The sequence below is a fragment of the Haemaphysalis longicornis genome, unplaced genomic scaffold, assembly GCF_048455015.1.
Source record: "Haemaphysalis longicornis isolate Haplotype H1 unplaced genomic scaffold, Haemaphysalis longicornis Haplotype H1 scaffold_13, whole genome shotgun sequence".
In the NCBI taxonomy this organism is placed as follows: domain Eukaryota; kingdom Metazoa; phylum Arthropoda; class Arachnida; order Ixodida; family Ixodidae; genus Haemaphysalis; species Haemaphysalis longicornis.
Window position 1 is genome coordinate 72093219 of NW_027526233.1, and position 6000 is coordinate 72099218.

Consider the following 6000-nt stretch of genomic DNA (forward strand, 5'->3'; position numbering starts at 1 on the left):
TAGATAATGAATGGCAGCCTACCATTGCCCCCGAAGAAGAAAGTTTATGACAGCTGCATGTTTTCAGTACTCACCTACGGGGCAGGAACTTGGAGGCTCACTAAGAGGGTTCAACCTAAATTGAGGACGACTCAGCGAGCAATGGAACGGAAGATGATAGGTGTAACATTAAGGGACAAGAAGAGAGCGGAGTGGGTCAGGGAACAAATCCGTGTTAAGGACATAGTAGAAATTAAAGAGGTACTGACACAAAATTTTGAAGGCGAGATAACTTCGGAGATAGATTGGTGGGAACACACATACATCATCTGCTAAAGATCAGCGGCAAATACAGCCTAGAACATATTTAACATCAATTTTAAAGTGTGCGAAACACAACCGAGCAGCCAGTGGAAGACCTCACGCAATCCACATTCCCTTGATGCGGAGTGAATAAAGAACATTCAAACTCATCGTGAGTTTGTGTTGGCTGCTTCCGCAGTGCCAGCGTTTCTTGCCAGTTCGCCGTTTCGATCGGAGATCGTAAGTTTCGCCATCCAGCAACGAACGATACCATCGTTGGCAGCGGAGGCGGCGGAATTTCGTTGCCTCATCGGACAGCTGGCCGCGACCTAAATTCTACAGTGCTTTAGGGCACTTTATTTTATTGCTTTTAAAGCCAAGCTTTCTATACTCGGTTACAACTCAAGAACGGCACCACCTCATGTAGTGTATCACTCCGCCAAAGCGCCGGACCCGTGACGTCAGTGCGCTCGCGTTTTGAAAGGGGTTTGGTATGAATGCGTGATATCGTCTGCCCTGTCTCACGCAGTTTGTTTATCGTCACTGGAGTCGTTTATAAGCATATTGAGTCCAACAAATCACGTGAACGGCTCACGCCATGTTCAAAATATTCCCAGTAACGCCCTACTTGCGCCGCGCGGAGAAACATCCGGCTACGGTGATAAGGCACAGCGGTGCCGTTCTTAAGTTGTCACCGAGTATAGCTCTACCAGCCAAAGGTTCTTTCGTGGAGTGTGGGGCAACAAACTGCCAACGCGTCGGAGGCGGTGGCGGGGGGAGCGGAAGGCATTACTCACGGAGCACACAGAGATGGCGTGCCGAATTTACCCAGCGTTCCCAGGGCGGAAGTTCCTGCTTGCCGGCGGCGGCGTCGGCGGTACGCCTTTGTCGTTTGCTTTAGCGAAGGTTGTTTTGGGCCTGTTTGGGTGCAGCTTTGCGTCCATTGCGTGGTGCCTTCGCACCGCTTGATTAACTTGTTCGACAGCACCTCCAGGGTAACCCACACCCGACTGAATTAAGTGGTTGCACGTCAAACATACGTTAAGGATTGGTTTGCAGGGCGGGAAAACAAAATGTACAAATCACATACAGTCATCCGGCCGCCAGAGAAACGCTACGTTTCGCGCAGAGCATGCCACGAATGGGACTCAATTCTCTAAACAGGTGATTACCAGTTCGGTTGTGTTTTAAGAGGTATTACAAAAGGCGAAAGAAGCAACTGATTCTGATAGATAGAGGTTATTAAAGTTCCCTCAGCCTTTTCGCAATTCTCAAACTTACTAAACTAACTAGTTTAATGCGGTGTAAGTGGGACTCACTTAGTTCACACGCCAAATTGTTTCGGTGTCTGCACTTGTGTCGCACGGTGGTGCAGACCCGAGCTAGCACATCAGCATGGCTATGTTCCGCTGTCTCACCCTTCGAGAGACACTCCTCGCCGTTTTCTTTCAGCCAACTCACGGCCGGGCTACAGCGGCGGCGTCCGCCGCTTTAGCCCTGCCGTGGCCGAAGCTGCTGCGTTCGTGACGCCGCCCTCGTGAATTCCTGGTAACGGTTGGCAGAATCTCTGGTTTCACTCTTTGTAGAGCCACGTGTGTGAATTGAAGTGATGTCGCATGGGCAATTGTTGTGGGTGTCGTTTAAAGCTTTGCTTTCCAACCTCCTTCACAGCGTAGGTTGGAGCCTTTTTTTTTATCATTATAACCTAAAGTGGCACTGACACAAAAATTTAGTATATTGTATTTTTTTTCTTGTGATAAGTAGCTAAGGACCTTTTTATCACGTGTAGAAACCTCATTCGCTTCAGCGCGGGACGGTTTTTAATTAAAGACGTTTCTAATGCCGCCAGTCGCAGTTTCCGTTTCAGCGGGTGCCGCGGAAGGCTGGATTTGGTATAAAAAAAGCTGCCCACGTGACTGTCGGGCGCTTATCACAAAGCAGAGCTGCCGTAGCACTGTCGATTCCGCGTCGGTGGCAGTTTCTGCGAATGCCCCTAAGTACTGATCTCGCCAGCCGTTTAATTAAAAAGCGACCGTGGACATGATGCAGTCACCGCCAGTTTAAACTGCTGCCGCGGCTAGCGAACGACGGCTAGTTAACGACGCGCGACCCTCCAGACAGTGGGTGGGGAGACGCACGCTAGAAGCAGCCGGCCGGTCTGGCTACAGACCTGCCTACAGATATGTTGAGTGATTGTAGGGTTTAACGCGCCGACGCAATGCAGGCGATGAGGGGCGCCGTAGTGGAGGGCTCCATTTTGACCACGTGGGGAGCTTTAACGTGCGCCGAAATCTTGTACACACGGGCATTTTGCTTTTCACCTCCATCAGAAAAGCGGCCGCCGTGGCCGGGAATCGAACCCGCGTCCTCGTGCTCAGCAGCACAGCGTCGTAGCCACTCAGCCACTGGGGCGGGTTGCCTACAGATGTGTTAGGCTTGACACTGCGGCGGCTATTTTATTGCCGTTCTCTCAAGCGGTGCAGATTGCGATTTTTAATGCAATTCGCCATCGCATCATTAACTCCTTTCTCTTGTCTGCTGCCTTGTTTGCGACTTGAGTCCCGTTTCGTGCAGCGGTAACAAGCAATCGCTCGAGCTACCTACGCCGGCCTGCGCCACTTGGAGGCCGTGGCCGCCGCTTGCGCAGCGACCGTGCGGCTCACTCAGTGCGCTTTTCGTGCCCAGTGTAATAAAAAATTGGCTATAATCCACGCTGTGAAGGTGGCTAGAAAGCAATCTACAACAATTTCCCCTGCTACGTCACTTGAATGCACACACGTGGCTCTACAAAGAGTGAAACGAGAGATTCTGCCAACCGTTACCGGGAATTCACGGGGGCGGCGTCACGAACGCAGCAGCGTCGGCCACGACAGGGCTAGAGCGGTGGACGCCGCCGCTGTAGCCCGGCCGTGCGTTGGCGGAAAGAAAACAGCGAGGAGCGTCTTTCGAAGGGTGAGACAGGGGAACATAGCCATCTTGATGTGCTGGCTCTGGTCTGCACCACCGTGCGACACAAGCGCAGACACCGAAACCATTCGGCGTGTGAACTTAGTGACTCCCACTTATACCAATTACCTAGTTAGCTTATACCAATTACCTATACCAATTAGTTTAGTTAGCTTGAGAATTGCGAAAAGGCTGAGGGAACTTTAATAACCTCTCTTTATCAGAATAAGTTGCTACTTTCGCCTTTTGTAATACCTCTTAAAACACAACCGAACTGGTAATCTCCTGTTTAGAGAATTGAGTCCCATTCGTGTCAAGCTGTGTTCAAAAGGTAGCGTTTCTCTGGAGGCCAGATGTCTGTATGTGATTTGTACATTTTGTTTTCCCGCCCTGCAAACCAATTTTAACGTATGTTTGCCGTACGACCACTTAATTCCGTCGGGTGCGGGCTACCCTGGAGGTGCTGTCGAACAAGTTAATCAAGCCGTGCGAAGGCACCGCGCAATGGACACGAAGCTAAAACAGACGACAAATCCGTACCGCGGACGCCGACGCCGCCGAGCAGGAACTTCCGCCCTGGGAACGCTGGGTAACTTCGCCATGCCTTCTCTGTGTGCTCCGTGAGTAATACCTTCCGCTTCCCCCGCCACCGCCTCCGACGCGTTGGGAGTTTGTTGTCCCGCACGCCACGAAAGAACCGTTGGCTGGTAGAGCTAGAAAGCTTTAAAACGAGTGTGTTTGCTTACGCCACAAATAGCTGACAGGGATTGGCTTTCACAGTTCATGCGCGATCATGCAGGGAGGTTCATTTTTGAAGCCCGCCTTAATATTCCCTACACATTTTATTCAGAAGCTTGCATTATTGCGCGATCCATCAGCAGCGATTACGCTGAGTTCCCCAAAGAGCGAAGTTTTGCGCTCACCATATGGACTGGTGTAAGGTAACATTCTGGGAAAACAAGTTCCCGCAGCTTGCACTAGTGTGCAAGGCTGAGAAACATCAGAGCTGGCGGCCCCTCTCCCTTCTTAGGAGACCCGGCTTTGCACCTCACATGAATTTCCCAACTTGCGCTGAAATTTCCCCGTGACTGGCAGGCCCGGATCGTTTCGCCCGCAGCCTTTCACATCTCTCCAAAGTGGACCGCCTTAGCACGCGCTAGAACCCGCGGCAACCGCCTTCGCCAACCGAGCGTCTGTGCACCCCACTTCCGGCACAAACGCACCTTCCGTCGTTTCTACTGTGAAAGATTCCACCCTCACCACGGCCTCTGGTCGTAGCATTCAAATGACGGGAGTGTTGGCTCCCTGCCCGACACATCAACAGCCGCGTTGATCACGACTCGAGCACAAGTGCCCACAAAAAGAAAGCATTTAGGATAACGTCAGGATAACAAAGGCCGAGACGAACGAATAGCTTAGCAGACGAAAAGCCTGCCAATCAATACAAAAGAAAAGGAGGAACTGATGCATTTATCACGGCCGTCCTTCTTTACGCCTTCCCTCACTGTCAGCCCCGGTGAGCACTGGCACGGCACGCTGCAGGAACTGCGTGATAAATGGTCGAGAAATCGCCACTTCTGTGTCGGTGCCCTATAGCGTGCTCTACAGGAAGCTTTATTAGGAAATATGCTGCGCCCACAGCGGCCCCTGTCAGGTGCAGGGCTTCTAGGGAACTCTTCTCGATCGGTTTCTTTCTTCGAAGATTCGCCCGCAGCATTCCTATTATTCTCAGTACTGCCGCTGTTTCAACGCGTAAGATGTCGTCTTAATAGCCGTTCCACGCTGTGAAGAACACGCGGCAGAGAGCGGCTGTTTTCTATTCAAGCCGTGACAACGCCCTTGTCTCCGTGACACCACGCATTAAAAATATGGAAATTTCGCGCAGTAGCTGTCCTTTGTTACGGCTCTTTCTACACAAGATGGAAACGTTCAGGACCGGATACGGGAAACCACAAATTGTAATCATGCTTTGAGCTGTAATATAGTAACGTGTTCGGCCTCCGGCGTTTTACATCTGTGATTTGTTGCTGACTCCGTCATTTCAAACCTAGATAAGGTCAGCCGTATTTTCAGCGTGTTTTCTTGCGCGCTGTAGGCGGACATGATTGCACTTTTTTGTTGTACGAGGTCGGTATTGAATTTCGGGAACAGAGCTGCCTACCAAAGGGTGGATACACATGGCAGTATGCGCTCTGCGCGCATGCATTCATCTTTAAGACTGTTTGAGATTTAGCCCGCTATACACGGTGACTGTGCATGGTTTTAGAGTCAGCTTGAAAGCCACTGTTGATATAATTTCTTTCGAAATAACAGCCTTCGAACGCGATGTCCGTCAATTGTTCTACGTGAACATATTTATGGATGCTGAAAGTTGCGAGCTAACGGGAATCTCCAAATTATTTTCGTATTTGCTTTTCAACTTCGCTCGGAACTGGCAACGAGAAAGGGGTAAAAAAATTAGTGCCCATCTGCTCTGTGAAGAAGGCTGACCTGCAAAGGTGGACGCAGTCCACGAACTAACGAAACAAAACACGTTTATCGCAATTTGCGATGGAGCATATTTGATAGCCAATTAGCTGAATGAACCTCTGACGGTTCCAAGCTTTGCTCTTGCAGATAAACATGGAACTACCTGTGTCCCTCCCGCGTCGTAAGCATCTTACTGTTTGTGTAAGGCCGGGTTCAGATTGTTGCCGCAACTGTCGAAAAACTTTTAAGAATGACGTCATTTCACGGTTCAGCCAACCGAACCGCGTGACATGGCATTTTTTT